This window comes from Saccopteryx bilineata, chromosome 1, assembly GCF_036850765.1.
Source record: "Saccopteryx bilineata isolate mSacBil1 chromosome 1, mSacBil1_pri_phased_curated, whole genome shotgun sequence".
Taxonomy (NCBI): domain Eukaryota; kingdom Metazoa; phylum Chordata; class Mammalia; order Chiroptera; family Emballonuridae; genus Saccopteryx; species Saccopteryx bilineata.
In genome coordinates this window covers 217,771,048-217,785,626 of record NC_089490.1, presented here as the reverse complement: position 1 = coordinate 217,785,626, position 14,579 = coordinate 217,771,048, and the positions used below count along the sequence as shown (strand labels likewise).

Sequence of the window (14,579 nt, the reverse complement as noted above, 5' to 3'; positions counted from 1 at the left end):
CTAAATAACCTTATCTAGAGAACACTAAACATCTCTCCACTACTAACCCCTTGCTGCCTTACTATTTCACCTTCCATCACAGTTTTCTGCTGCCAAGATAGGCTCTGACTCACTGGAGCAGCACCCACAACTCTCACACTGCTGCCCTGGATGGCATCTTCTCTCCACCTGACAGGCCTCCCCTTTTGTCTCGCCACTATTTATACTGGCCACTTCTTTCACAATCTAGGACAGGATGTAGTGTATTTGCAATAACTTCTTTCCATCTATTACGGTTGCATCCTCAGGGAAGCCATCCCTCCCGCTGTAGTAAGGCAGAGGAGACAAGCATGCCCCATGTCCCCTGTAATTACAGGAGTGGATATGCCACCAGAGATGAACCAGAGTCCTTCCAGATACTGATATTCAGAAACTAAAAGAAAAAGGATTCCTTTCTGGGGCAGGGATAATAAAGCTGTGGATGCCAGTTGGAGGCTGGCAAAGGCCATCTGCACTGCCATTTTCCCTGTCACATGGTGTAGCATGTTTAAAAAGCAGCCAAGCAGAGATGTGACAAGACTACCAGTTACCTAATAGCTAAGAGCTATTTTCCTCCTTATAAAAACAAAATAAAACAAAAAAGATAGTAACAACTAGATTTCAGCTTCTCTGGCAGACAAGGCTGCTGGAAGACACAACAGTGACCAAAGGGACAGAAGCATGAGCTCTTGGCTGGGTTTGTGAGAGAGCTACTCACTAGAGAAATCTACTCTTCTGGAAGCACCATTTGCCTGGAACACAGATACAATGCTGGAGCAGGGGCATGACTGGGCTTGCCCTCTTCTACTTCTCCACTCCATCATGAGTAACATGCTCCAGGTAGATCAGTCTCAGAATTAAGAGATTGTGTGAAGCAGATTTGACCCAACACACAAATACCTGTCAGATCCACAGATGACCCACAAGACCGTGAGTGAGAAATATAAACAACTGAGATTTGATGATGTTTGTTATACTGTAGTATCAAAGCAAGAGCTGACTAATACAGTCTTTGTAGTAAAGGATCATTCCAAGATCATGTTCTTCCCTCTACTCTGTATTTTGATAATTGCCTGCTCAACTAAGATGGTCCTTTCTACTGCCTTAACTGCAAATGTTAACATAGATTTGGAACTTGATAAAGGGAACGGCTGTGCATCATTGTGAATATATCAAATGTCACTGAAGTGTACACATTAAAATGGTTTATTTTATGTTAGGTGAATTTCACCTCCATAAAAAGAAATCAACACAAAGATAAAAAAAAGAATGGTTCTTTTATGTCACATTTAAAGCTCTCTAGACTAGTGAACATTACTAGCCACACACACGATCCAAGATCATTTAAACCTGGGTTCATGTTTTCATTCTAACCTTACCTACTCCTATTAACCTACAATCTTCCCTGTTTTGTGCTTTTAATACCTGAATATACCACATTCTTCAAAATTTATTTAATTAGGCATATCAACCATTTACATGGGACATTCTCTACTATAAGACTTGTCTTCCTCCCTTCCCCCACTCAATATTCCTAATCTATTCATTAATATGCAAATCAATTCTCATTCTTCATATGTGGTCTGTCCCCAGAAAGTGAGATGATCCTTCCTTTGTGTTCCATGTGAGCCAACTCACCTTGCTGCTCTACTGTTACCTGCATGTATACCCATTTCCCCCAGAGGACTCCATGAGAATGGAAACTAAGTCTCACTTGTTTTAATATCCAGCACATACTGCACAGTAAATTACCATCTTCATCATCCTCTCGAACATTTACAATCCTGATATTTTTACAGATGTTCTCACAAGAAACCCTTCATTTTAAAGGTGAGGATACCAAGACACTACAAGGTTGAGCAGTTTACCCCAGGACACTGCCCACAGGTAAGGGGAGCCAGTGATTTCACCTCACACCTTGTGCCCTTGACCATCACTTGGGCTTCCTCACATGGAAATGATCGCAAATGAGTAGATCAACTGACAATTCTTTGTTTCATATCTAACAGGAAAATATATTTCTAACAGAATCAATCTTATTAAGGAACCATTGGGAGGGAAGAGCAGAAACTGATTACAGTAAAATTACTTTCGTTGAGCAATACAGCCCTGCTTCTTGTTTCTGACACCCACCTCCTCCATCCGGAGGATTAATCCACCCAGCTCTGTGTGATTATCCCCAGGCAAGTCACTTTTCTCAAGTGTCAGCTTTTCCCTATGTGTAAAGCAACTAAGCTCTGAGGACAGGCAACAGGAGGTCTCTTTCTAACAGTGACTTCTTCTTGTGATGCATTTGGAACCGAATAGTCAAAAATATTCACAGTAATTGGGTCAAGCAAGTCACCTGACCTGTATGAACAGACTCAGGGAAGCACTTTTAAAGATACCTGTGAAATCTCTGTGGAACCCGCATGGCAGAGAGGGGAGGTTACAGTCTCTTCCCTCCAGTCCACGTGGATCTAACACCCTGAAATGATGGCTTACTGCTGGTAGGAGTTGGCCTGGTGGATGTAATATTGCTTTTTACAACTTTCTCTTGACCCAGTTTTGAGGCCGTGGCTGGAGGTAGTCAGTTCCCCTTCCTTATCGGCCAACAAGGCCCACAGCCTCAGCACCTCCTTTCTCAGACTCTCACACACAGGGCTCTGTCTCCTATCCTAGTCACCCCAGCGCCAGGCACCAGACAGCTATGTCCCTGTGACAGCCCCTATGTCCCGGAGCCCTGAAACTACTCAGACTAAGCCTGCTTGTTCAGCCTCTCCTGTTCCTTCCACAGAAACCACAATAAAGGCTCTTGCCTTGGTTTGCCCTCCCCTACTGCCTCTTGGCTGACCCTGGTGCTTCCTCATGGGGCCCCCATGGTGGGACATGCCCCCTCTTCCTGGGACCTGTAACTATCTCTTCAATTGCAGCCTTTCCTGATCTGTTGCCCTAACTCCACCTCACATTCTTTGTTAATACATGCTATTTTAAAACAATGGAAGGCAGGTCCCCCACCCCAGCCAGGGGTGAGGAAGTAAATGAGATAGCACCTGTGAGCATCACCCCCTTCACTTCCCACAAGGCTTCAGAGCAGCAGCAGAGCAGATGATGCAGATGAGACAGTGGGCGGGCTGGCAGGGGGGGGGCAGGGAGGTGTTCCCACTGACTGTCATAGGAGGGAAAGGCGGGCTTCACTTCACTATCAAAAAAATTAAAACGCTGAACATGGCATCCAAAGGAAAATAATTTTATAAATGCACTCAGTTTAAAGGGAGAATACATTCTCAGCTGAAGTTACCAGTAAATAGATTTGTCTGAAAGTATGAGGATAGTGTCATTTTTAAATCTTCTTTTTCTGTGGCTAAATATGCATAACATAAAATTTATCATTTTATCTGCTTTTAGAATGTGGTTCAGAAGCATTAAGTAAGTTTACATGGTTGTACAACCATCCCCACTGTCCATCTTCAGAACTAAACGGAAATTCTGTGACCGTTAAACACGAACTTCCTGTTCCCTCCTGTCTCCATCCCTGGCTCCCACCCTTCTACTTCCTGTCTCCATGAACTTGACTAGCCTAGCTACCTCATATAAGCAGAATAATATATAGTGTCATTTTTAAACGAACTCCAAGAACTGTGTGATATTCTCTAAAAAGTAAAAAACAGAACAAAACAAAAAACTGATATCCCTTCTCTCTTTGACTTGTATTTTGCTTTCTGCAGCTGGATTTGTGCTTGATAAATGCTGTGTAGACAATTCCATATTTTGTGTATGCTCAGTACATACCTTCATAGGGACATTACTGAAGAAGAAATTTTCATCCTGACAGTTCAGCAGTCACTATGCCTTTTGCTTACACAAGATCAGAGCCATCGAAGGCACTGATCACTCACACGCACGGAGGTCAAATGTGCACAGCTTATATTAAAATGCTGTACCATAGAAAAGCAGCCATACAGTGTACAGCACACCTTGAAATATCCATGAGAGGAAATCAAGTTTTTAGCAAATGAAAGAGAAAAATACTCCCTTGGCAAATTCTGAAGTCTAGGAGAAAATAATTTCTTATAACAACAGTTCTAAAAACCCCAAAGTACTAGAACAATAAATAGAGAACAAACCACAGCTCTCTTTAGTCTTCACCAATTTCACTCCTTTCTGCACAACCTGAATTAGAGGCTACGTGTGCGAAGCAATGCTGTTCTTCTAAAAAGCTTTTGGGAAAATCATTTGCAAAAGGAGCTTTGCTGTTTCTCAGAATCCATGGAATGTCTTCTATTCTAGCCCATCCACACTTCACAGAGGCATGAGGGTGGTAGAAGGGAAGACAGAAGAAAAAGAGGTAAAACACACACAGAATAAAGCCAGTATATGTGTGGCAGCACATAAGAGCCGTCACTTCCTCTGGGCGCTCGGCCCAGCCCCTTCCCCTCTCAGAGCCTCCCTCCATTCTGTTGCTGTGGAGCAGCAGGTTGCTCTTTAAGATTCCAGAAACAGGGAGAGCTTCTCCTTACCTAAAAGGCACAATCACCAGGCATTCAGCAAGCACACAGCCGAGCACCCTTTAGTAAGCGCTGAGTTTGGACGATTCACCACACTAACAGCAAGCTGGAAATGAGACCGTCATACAAAATGCTTTGCTCTCTGGCTTTGGTGTCTCTTCCTTCCCTTCCATTTGATATGTTTCTCTGTGTTCACAAATGCCCTCAGTGTGGCCTCAGTCCTGGTGGCATGTACCCCACGTTCCATACACGGGTGACTTGTCCTGACTATGTGCCCACATCATTAAGGACACTGGAGCTGGAAGAGACAAATGACCAACAGAGGAAAACCTGGAACTTTTGAGTGTCGCTGGCAGCTCAGGCCACCCTGCTGGAGCCTGGAGGCCTCTCTACCTACTGAAGTCCACAAGTCTGACATCTGATGCTGCCCTCCACTGCAGGAACATAGCCCTGGGGACCCGAGAGCCTGGCAGAGACATCTCTCACATTCAGAAACACAGGGCAGTTCAGCCTCCTCCGAGGACACCACACAAGAATACAGCAAGCTGGTCGCAACTAGAATTGTTTTCTAAACCAAACTCCTCACACAGCTGGACCATGGAAGAACAAAAACAGCCCCCAGACCCCTGAGTGGCCCAGGGCAGGGCTTCCAGCAGCTCAGCAACGAGGGTAGTGAGGAGACGCTCCTCTAGGACTCCTAGGCCACAGCATGGCTGCCTCCGTGAGCGTCGTCACCTCCCCATGACAGAGGAGCATCCTGGCATGTCTCACGTCATCTTCTACCCAGCCTCCTTGCACTGCCTGCCCCACACCCCAGATAAGTGCACAGTGCCAGGGGCTCTGAGGTTGGCGTGTGACAAGGTTGAGGTACGGAGAGGAGCTGGGAACTCGGCTGGAGAAGACGCCAACACTTTGCAGATGTGGCTGGCCCATCTGTCTGCAAGAGCTGCTTCAGGGAGCAACCAGCTATCTGATATTGGGGCAAGGAGAATAACAGTTCACATTTAAAATAAAATTATATCAGAAAGCATTCAGGTGTGTTCTGTTTTGCTTGTTTCCAAATTACGTCCAATGTCTTCATCCTGTTTTATTGGCTTTGGGAGCAAAGCACTAGGTGTTTTAAATCATTCTGAAAATTTTAGCAAAGGGGAATAAATTGCCAAAAAAATTTGAGACACCCATATTATTTGTATTCCATAAGGCATGTGTCTAAAAATAGACAAGCGAACTGGACTGAGTCCATCACGTGTTTAGTGTCCAGGGAAACGAGGGAGGAGAAAGGGTCACTTTTGTTGTCCTCATGTTTGTGTCCTTTTCTGAAAACTCAGAGATGCCTTCCCTTCATGAAAATTCTTGCCTCGGTGACCCACCTTACCTGGAACTCTTAACCTACAGGAAATCCCCAAGTGTTTTGAAGGCAAACCACCAACAGAACATAAAGAGGGAGCTCTGCCAACATTGCCTAATGAGCAAAATCGTTGGAGGTTCCCACTCATTCTCGGGGACAAGGGCAGCTGAGTAAGAAGGATTTGACTTTTTAGTCTCATGTTTTTGTTTTTAGCTCAAGCTCCCCACAGTCCCTCCCCTTCCTCTCTCCTCCTCCCTCCCACTGTAGATGATTTGAGAGAAAATTTCATCAAGACCCAGTCATTGATATAATGCATATCCACTGGCCCAACACTCAGACTTTCTTGTTCAAGAAAGATCCAGAAAATGATGAAACAGACCACATTGAGAATCCCCGGTCATGCACACCCAGGAGCATGAGAAGGCACCGGTTCATGCTTTTGGAAGTGGGGAGCCTCGAACCCCACTTGACCCCTTAGCTGACTGGTAAAGTCAGCCTGAAAACCCGCCCTTGTGTTTGCAGACAGAATAAGTATCCCAGGAACACCGCAGGAGTTACTCCCTCACTGCACTTTTTCCCCTTCAATAGTTCAAACATGCTAAAATATATAAACCTAATTCAGCTTTTAAAACTTCTGTGATCCTGTCATAACAACAGTGGCCTGGATGTGAAGGGGCCGAGAGAAAATGCAATTAATCCTTCCCCCTGGGCAAACAACCTCATCATTTTCCTTCAGTCCCAGCAGACGTTTTGCATGAAAGATCCCACCTGTCAGTTTTTCATATGTTTCAGTACAGAATTTTCTGATGCAGCACTTTTATTTTAACTCAGAGGTAAGTTTTATTAAAAATGCCTGTTACAGCCAGCTGGTGTCAAACTGTTGGTTTGCTAACTAGCCGTCAACGGAAGAGCCTGTGAGTCTCTCTGGTTCATGAAAGTGAGCGCAGCAAGTTCTTCATAACCACTTCTGAAGCCCATCAACCAGGGGCCAGGCGGGTCACAGAAGGCAGGGGACGCTGGCAGAAAGGGTAGAGGAGAGAGGGGCCTCCCTTCTTATCCCTCCTCATGTCACACAGCCCTGTCTTTGGTACACTCTTCCCTGTCCTGACTCCTGTAAAATGGAATCGTACAACAACATGTACAAGAACTGCATTCATATTTGAACTGTTACCGTATTTGTTATATTAGCATAACATAGGTCATCAAGCACCCACGGCAGTCATGTCAGACACAAAAGGCCCTAGAAAGACGGGTTCTCCCACCTGTGAAGGGTAGTTACACAGAGCAGGAGCACTGGACCCAGACAAGTGTTCATCTCAGGCATCAGCTACCTCCTGAGTGTCCGGGCTGTGCACGTGGACCACAGCCTCCCCACTGCAGAGACAGAATGCTTCTCCCCTATCCGAACTCAGATACTGAGTGCAGATCTGCCTGCCCTTCCCCTGCCACCTCCCAAGACAGGCAACCCTCAGCCTCTTCCTCAGACTCTCACGTGTGAGGCCACCAGTGTTTTGTCCTGTCCCTTCTCCCCCTACTCACTCATCCTCCAGATTCCAACTCACCCTTACCTCCTTGGACTCACCTGGTACCTGGCCATGGGTATGTCAGGTGCCCTTTTACACTCTTGTTACTTTCCTTCATGTTCCTTGTGACAGTTTTTACTCATGTATTGTGCTTTTGATTCATGTCTGTCTCCCCCACTAGACTTAAAAGCCGCGCAACCAGGATAAGTATCGGACTGGATCGTAACACCCAGCTCAGCACCTGCCTGCCTTTGTAGTATATGCTCAGTATATACTATGGGCCATTTCTTTGAATCAGACATCTCAAAGATGACCCTCCAAAGTTATTAAGAAGTTTCCATCTTAATGTCTAATCCTTCCCACTGCAGTTTGAGTTCATTTATTCTCATCTTGCCCTCAGAGAATGTGAATTACCACACTCACCACTGGGTGTCCATTTTCCACACACTCTTTTTACACCTTTGAAGTTAGCTATTAAGTCACTATTGATTTTCATCTCTTTGGTAGAAATAAGCTCATCCATACAGATCAGTCATTCATTTTGCCTCCCTCATTGTGCTTTTGTTTACACATAAGCTCAGCCATGCAAAGTTACATGAGGGAAAAAATGGATCTGAACATCTATGTTTCACAGTGACAGTGGGCAGCTGCTCACACACCTTCACAGAGCACACCTAAAAACATATTAATCTAACCTAATGCCACTGACCACCCACTAGGTGAGGGACTGGAAACTCAGAGCACTCAAGTAATGTGTTCAAAGTAACCCAGCTACTAGGAACCAGCGACCAGAGACAGGACTAGAACACATGAAGCCTAGCTTGAACATCTCAACCTTTGTTCAGTGAAAATACAGTAATACTGATTATTTTCCCTCTGCTAGTAAATGAGCTGAAAAATGCAAACCAGTGGAAGGGCACTTGTGGGCCTGCGCCTGGACGTGAAGTGTCTTCCACAGCCACACCTGAAGCCTGCTAAGTCCCCTCACCAGCTCCTCCCACAACCACCTCTGTGTGAAATACACTCGACTCCTGAGGTGACACCTGGAAGACACCTTTATGTGTGGCGCTAGGGAATTATACACAATGGGAGATTATTCTAGGATGTAAAAGGAAACATTAAAACCAAAAGCATATGTCAAAACCAACCTCGTAACTAATTGCTTATCTGGGGTACAAAAAAGTTGCCTAAGAAACATGCACTTGTCTCGGAACCTGGCATCGGCCCGACAGTAGACTGTCTATGGAAGCGAGCTAAGTAGATGAGCCCACGAACAAGAATTCTCTTCCGCTGGTTCTGAAGTATTATCAAGACTGTGCTCCTGTCATCTGGATTGGTTTAAAATAAAACTCAGTTGGGGTTGTTTTTTTTTAAAAGAACAGATGGAAAGACACACACAAAGGCGAGCAGCATGCAAACACCAGCAGAATTTCAAACTGTCGTGGGCAAAGAAATGGAAAAGAAACATAAGTCTAGGAAACAGCTACCACTGCGCCCCAGGCAGATGTCTTCCAAACTATTATGTAGACACATGTCTTCACGATGAAGACTCTCTGGTGCTCCGTCTCCAGCCTGCATATCGGATGCTGGGTTTGTCAGGGGTCCAGAGAGCAAGGACATCAGGGTGGCAGGCAGGGACCAACAGACCTGAGTCAGACTTTCAGGAGCTTTCCAACAGTCAGATCAATAAAAGGAACTGGGAGTAATAAGAAATAGTTTTCAAGCAAACGAAGAGAAATGGCCTTATGATCAGAACTAGCATAACACAAACATTTTTCTTTCATTACTAAAAGATGGGGATTTGTTCTTTAAGACTGAAAGAAAGCCAATGTTAATAAGAGTCAAATGCCTACGGAATGGAATAGAGTAGATGATCGAGTACCAGAGCAAAATTCTCATCCTCTGAAACAGCAAGACTGCTCTGCCCAGACAATACCATCTGCACACATTGCATCAATCAGCTTATCTCCAGGGGCCAGAGAAGGCTGCTGGCACAGCCACAGGACTGCCCTGCTGCACAGGGGAGGGCCTCAGCGTGGTGCTGACCCACAGGAGAACCGGAGCAGGCCCAGGTTCCCCTCCGGTGGTGAGACAGCACAGTCGGAGCTTCTGAGAGGGATCCTGCTGCAATCCATCAGCGGCTCCCCTTTTGGGTGACAACAGGTGGCGAAGGAAAGGGAGCGGCAAAGAGCAGCTGGTAGATGCTGTGTGCAGGATCTGCCCAGAGTGCCCAGGAGCGGCCCTGGAAGTGATGCAGAACTGCCCCCACTGCCCCAACCCCACACATCACACACATGCACACATGCAACACACACAACACATAACACACACCACACAAACATGCACACAGCATAAATCCAGATATATACCACACACAGCCACACATATGCACACACCACACACTCAGCATGCACACACACACCACACACATATACAACACAGCATACATACATGCTCACACAGCACATATGCACACTCACACACAAACGCACACACACCCCAAACACAGCACACACAGATGCTCACACAGCACACGTGCACACACACACATTTCATTTCCTCTTCAGTCCTAACCATCTTCCCACTGCCTCATCATCTACTCTGTTTCTCTCTTCATGGCCCCTCCTCCTCCTGCCCCACATGGCCTTCCAGCTGTGGGCGATCCTCACAGGCCCCTGCGGTCCCACGGATAACACCTAGGTGTGACGGTGAACTGAGTCCTGCTCTCTGAGTGCTGAGGTGCATCTGAGAAAGCAGAGTCCAGGCTGCCCGCCCTGCCCTACACAGGTCCACACACCCTGCTCTCAGGGGAGGTCCAATTCCCAAGGCCTATCTGGCCATACTCATGAGATGACATTTAAATTAATTATGAAATAGAGATTCATGAAGACCAGGCCTATTATTAAAGGTAAATAGGAAGCAGTCTGAACAATATAGAAATCTCATAAGGAATTGCTCAGGTGGTCTAGGTTCCTACATTTGATATCAAAACAATAAAAATAAATAAGTAAAGCTGCTCTTTAGGAAGAATGTGGTTTAAGAGAGACGCTTTGTTCAACTATATTAGCTATTGATACCAAAAGCCCTGTGACTTTGTTGTCATTGGTACTTCCTGACTGAAGGCCAGAGTTCAGACTGGGTGACATGCAGGACAACAGTGAGGTCAGATGCCCCACAGCCCCAAATTTCAAGTCTGAGAAGCCACATGGACTCTTTGTTCAGAGCCAGCAAAGCCAGTGTGAACCTAGCTGGTGTTTGCTCTACAGGGCCAGCTGGACCCGGCAGCACAAACTTGTTCCATATTTTCAGTGAAGGTACCAGGATCACAAGTCAAATCGGTCTGAAAAACTGATACAGAAGAGGCTAGAAATCGGTGGCCAGTGCCTGGAGAAAGGTCCCAGCATGAACCATGTGAGGAGCTGGGTTCAGTACAGGACAAAATAGGAATCAGGCCTCCCGGTCCTGGGTGTCACCCTGACCCGATGGCAAAGCTAGGCAAAGGCAGCCTGAGCCAGGCAGCTGGCTGAAATTCACCTTCACTCACCCCCTAGGCAGGAGCCCTTCACCATGACCAGCCAGGACAGTGTATGTGACATTCCTGTTCAAGAGACTCAGTTGTTCAACAGACCACAGCTGAGTCCAGTTCTGATGGCCTCAGGGCTGGGCCAGTGCAAACTGCAGGAGCTAAGCGGGTGTGGGCAGAGAGGGACAGACTGAGGAGGGAGCACACACTCTGCTGGCATGCACTCTGAGTCATGAAGGGTGTCACAGGCCATTTTCCAGATCAAAGTTGTATTCTACACCAACGTGCCAAGAGAAGGCCAAGGTCACATGCTACGTATTTCAGGTAGTACATGACACACACAGTTTTCATAAGTTACTGAGTTATCATTCAACCCCAAGAACAAGGATTCATAAATGAAATGAGAAAGGAAGGTCACCTTTGGGAAGACCAACAGGAAGAGGAGGAGGGTGTAGTGACCCAATGAGCTGTCAACATGTAGTATCGTCCAACTGGCTTATGAATCTTGGTGTATGGACAGTCAATCTGTATTCGAACGCTATGTCTGTGTTACCAAAAAAACAAACCCTATCATTAAAAAGGAAGAGATTTTAAAAAATGAAAGAGACAACCTGCAATCAAGCACATGGGTCCTGAAATACAGTCAGAACCACAACCCGGAAGTAAAAGCCTGTTACAGCACAGCAGGCAAGGGGAGCAATGGCCACAGTCAGAAATAAAATGAAGGCTGAAGGTGAAACTGGAGGAAAGGGGGAGTGTGCTGACTTCTTTTAAGACAGAAGTGAGTCAGTCCATCAGGCAAACAGGTAGAGATTAAAACATGGCTGGCTAACTATGGTGGAACCCACCAACAGGAAGGTACCAACAGCCACAAATCATTGAATCCAACTGCACTGTCCACAAAGGGCATGGTACGGGCAGAGAGAACCACCTCAGACTATGGGCAAAGGGTGTGTTCAGTATTGGCATGGCCCCACTGAGGAAATGGCATGAGATAGATAGAACAACAGTGACTATGTCCCCACAACTGCTTCTTTGGCCAGACTGGGCTTCCTCTTTTTAAAGAAGCCCAGAACTTTCAACTTGGTAGGGTACTCTTATCCCTACCAAGTACCACCTCAGAATCTACCAAAATCTTTGGACAAACAAAACAGAGAACAGACTGATGGCTGCTAGAGGGGAGGTTGGGAGAGGGACGAGAGGGACGAGGTAGAAAGGTGAAGGGATTGAGAAGTACAGATTGGCAGTTACCAAACAGTCAAGAGGATAGGGAGTAGAGCCATATATTTTAGTTAACTGTGTATGAGGCCATGTGGGCACTGGAATTATTGGGGGAATCACTTTGCAAAGTATATGATCGTCTAACCACTATGCAGTATACCTGAAACTAAAACAAAATAATATTGAATGTAAACTGTAATTGAAAAAAATTTTTTAAGCCTGACCTGTGCATAAAGCATCAACCTGGAACTCTGAGGTCACTGGTCCGAAACCCTGGGCTTGCCTGATCAAGGCATATATGGGAGTTGATGCTTCCTGCTCCTCCCCCTTCTTTCTCTCTCTTTCTATCTCATCTCTCTAAAAGTAAATAAAATCTAAAAAAAAAATTTAAGAGTTAATTCAAAAATATAAAGAAACCTCTGAAAATAAATCAGAAACTCTCTACAAAGCACATGTAGCCTAACTCAAAGGGAATCTGTGAGTCTAGACTTGCAGGCACCATCCAACAAGCAAAAGATGATGGCAGGCCCTGGGCTGGCTGTGCCAATGGATAAAGTCAGTTCTGAAGCCCCCGGGGGGGCAGCCTGGCCTCACCCTCCCCCAAAGCGTGCCTCCCCAGTTGCAATGAGAAGGAAAACGCTGGGTATATATCATTCAACTTGAGGTTCAGCTTTGTTCTCAGAAACTGGATTCCTAGGGTAAAACTAAAGATAGGATATTCTGAAAATAAGCCAACTTTAAGAAAAATATTTATTCTTTAAAATAGATTCAAAATCAGTGGTAGAGCATTGGCCTGGCGTGTGGGGGACCCGGGTTCGATTCCCGGCCAGGGCGCATAGGAGAAGCGCCCATTTGCTTCTCCACCCCCCCCCCTTCCTCTCTGTTTCTCTCTTCCCCTCCCGCAGCCAAGGCTCCATTGGAGCAAAGATGGCCCGGGTGCTGGGGATGGCTCCTTGGCCTCTGCCCCAGGTGCTAGAGTGGCTCTGGTCACAGCAGAGCGACGCCCCGGAGGGGCAGAGCATCGCCCACTGGTGGGCAGAGCATCGCCCTTGGTGGGCGTGCTGGGTGGATCCCGGTTGGGCGCATGCGGGAGTCTGTCTGACTGTCTCTCCCTGTTTCCAGCTTCAGAAAAAAAAAAAAAATCAGTAAGTCATTTCATTGCTTAGAAAAACCAGCAGGCGTATCTCAGTTTATGAAGGAAGGACATTGGCATAATAATTTAAGGAAAAAACCATGAATTGCTAATCTCTAAAACCGGAGTTTGTAATGAATTAATATGATAGCAATAATGAAAGGACATTCATCATTCTTGTTTTTCTTCTTGCCAAGATTTTTTCATTTTGCCTCTGTAGGGTGCTGCTACTTTCCCTAGCTTCTCATACCAAGTCCACAGTGTGCATGATCACTCCAGAGACGTGCAGGGACTGAGGGGCCACAGATGCCAATACCACAGTCCCACTGCCTCAGCATACAGGTTCAGCATAACATCAACAGACACCTGGGTCCTCAGAGTGGCAGGTCACAGACCTGCAGAGGTTGGCCAATAACTGAGCACCAGTCAATTAGACCCAGAATGAATCCATCAACCAGAATCCATCACAGGCCACATTAAAGGGAAAAGAAGGGAAAACAGGTATCTATATTTAGAACTTTCTGCCTAGCTGGTAAAAACGTTCTTTAAAATTGGCCTGTTGGTGTTTCTGAGCATTACACTGGATGCCCAAAGGTCCCCCATGTACTTATCAGGCTGGCTCCTCCCACAGAGAGGAAGAGGGACTGTCCTGGCCCCTTGGTGAACATTGCATATGTCTGCCACTGGGAATGATGGTCCCAGGTAAAGCAGCAGCAGGTGCTCAGACCTCATCTTTGGTGGCTTCCTCACTCATGTCTTGCTTCCTGACACCTCTCAGAAACCTCCCCAGGCACCCAGAATACTTGGGCCTCCTATACCCACGATTCACGGAATCAAGTGGCGCCCCCTCCAGGTGGCTCCTTTTATAATATTTCCTATTTGAAATACAGCCTTGTGTTCAGCTCCTTAGATGCTGGCTCTTCTCCAGGGACAAAGGACAGTAAGAGCTTTCATCCAGAAAAAAATGGTGACAGCTGAATAAGGCAAGACCTCTCTCAGGAACCAAGGCCCAAACCATGTCGTAAAGTCTCAAGATCTTTACGAAGAGATGCGAACACAGAAAACTTCCAGGTCTATAGTTTACATAAGTTCTGTCTGGGGCATTTCGACCTTTTTCACTCCACACCAGAGACAACAAGTGATTCTACATCTGTGAAAATGAAGCAGACGCACCTGGGGCCACACCCAGGTTGAACCACCTACTCACATCACCGCTTTTCACTCACTCCCGCCTGCCTCCCAGCAACCTGACATTTCGGAACATTCTGTCTCCTACCCACGTCTCTTCAAGATAAGCCCTCTACCAACCTGAAGAGCTTCTGTTACA

General features: G+C 46.2%; 1 protein-coding gene across 1 annotated transcript in view; it reads right to left on the bottom strand.

Annotated features, from left to right (window-relative positions):
* The window catches only part of DISC1 (DISC1 scaffold protein), a 369,832-nt gene that overhangs the window by 128,240 nt on the left and 227,013 nt on the right, over positions 1–14,579 (bottom strand).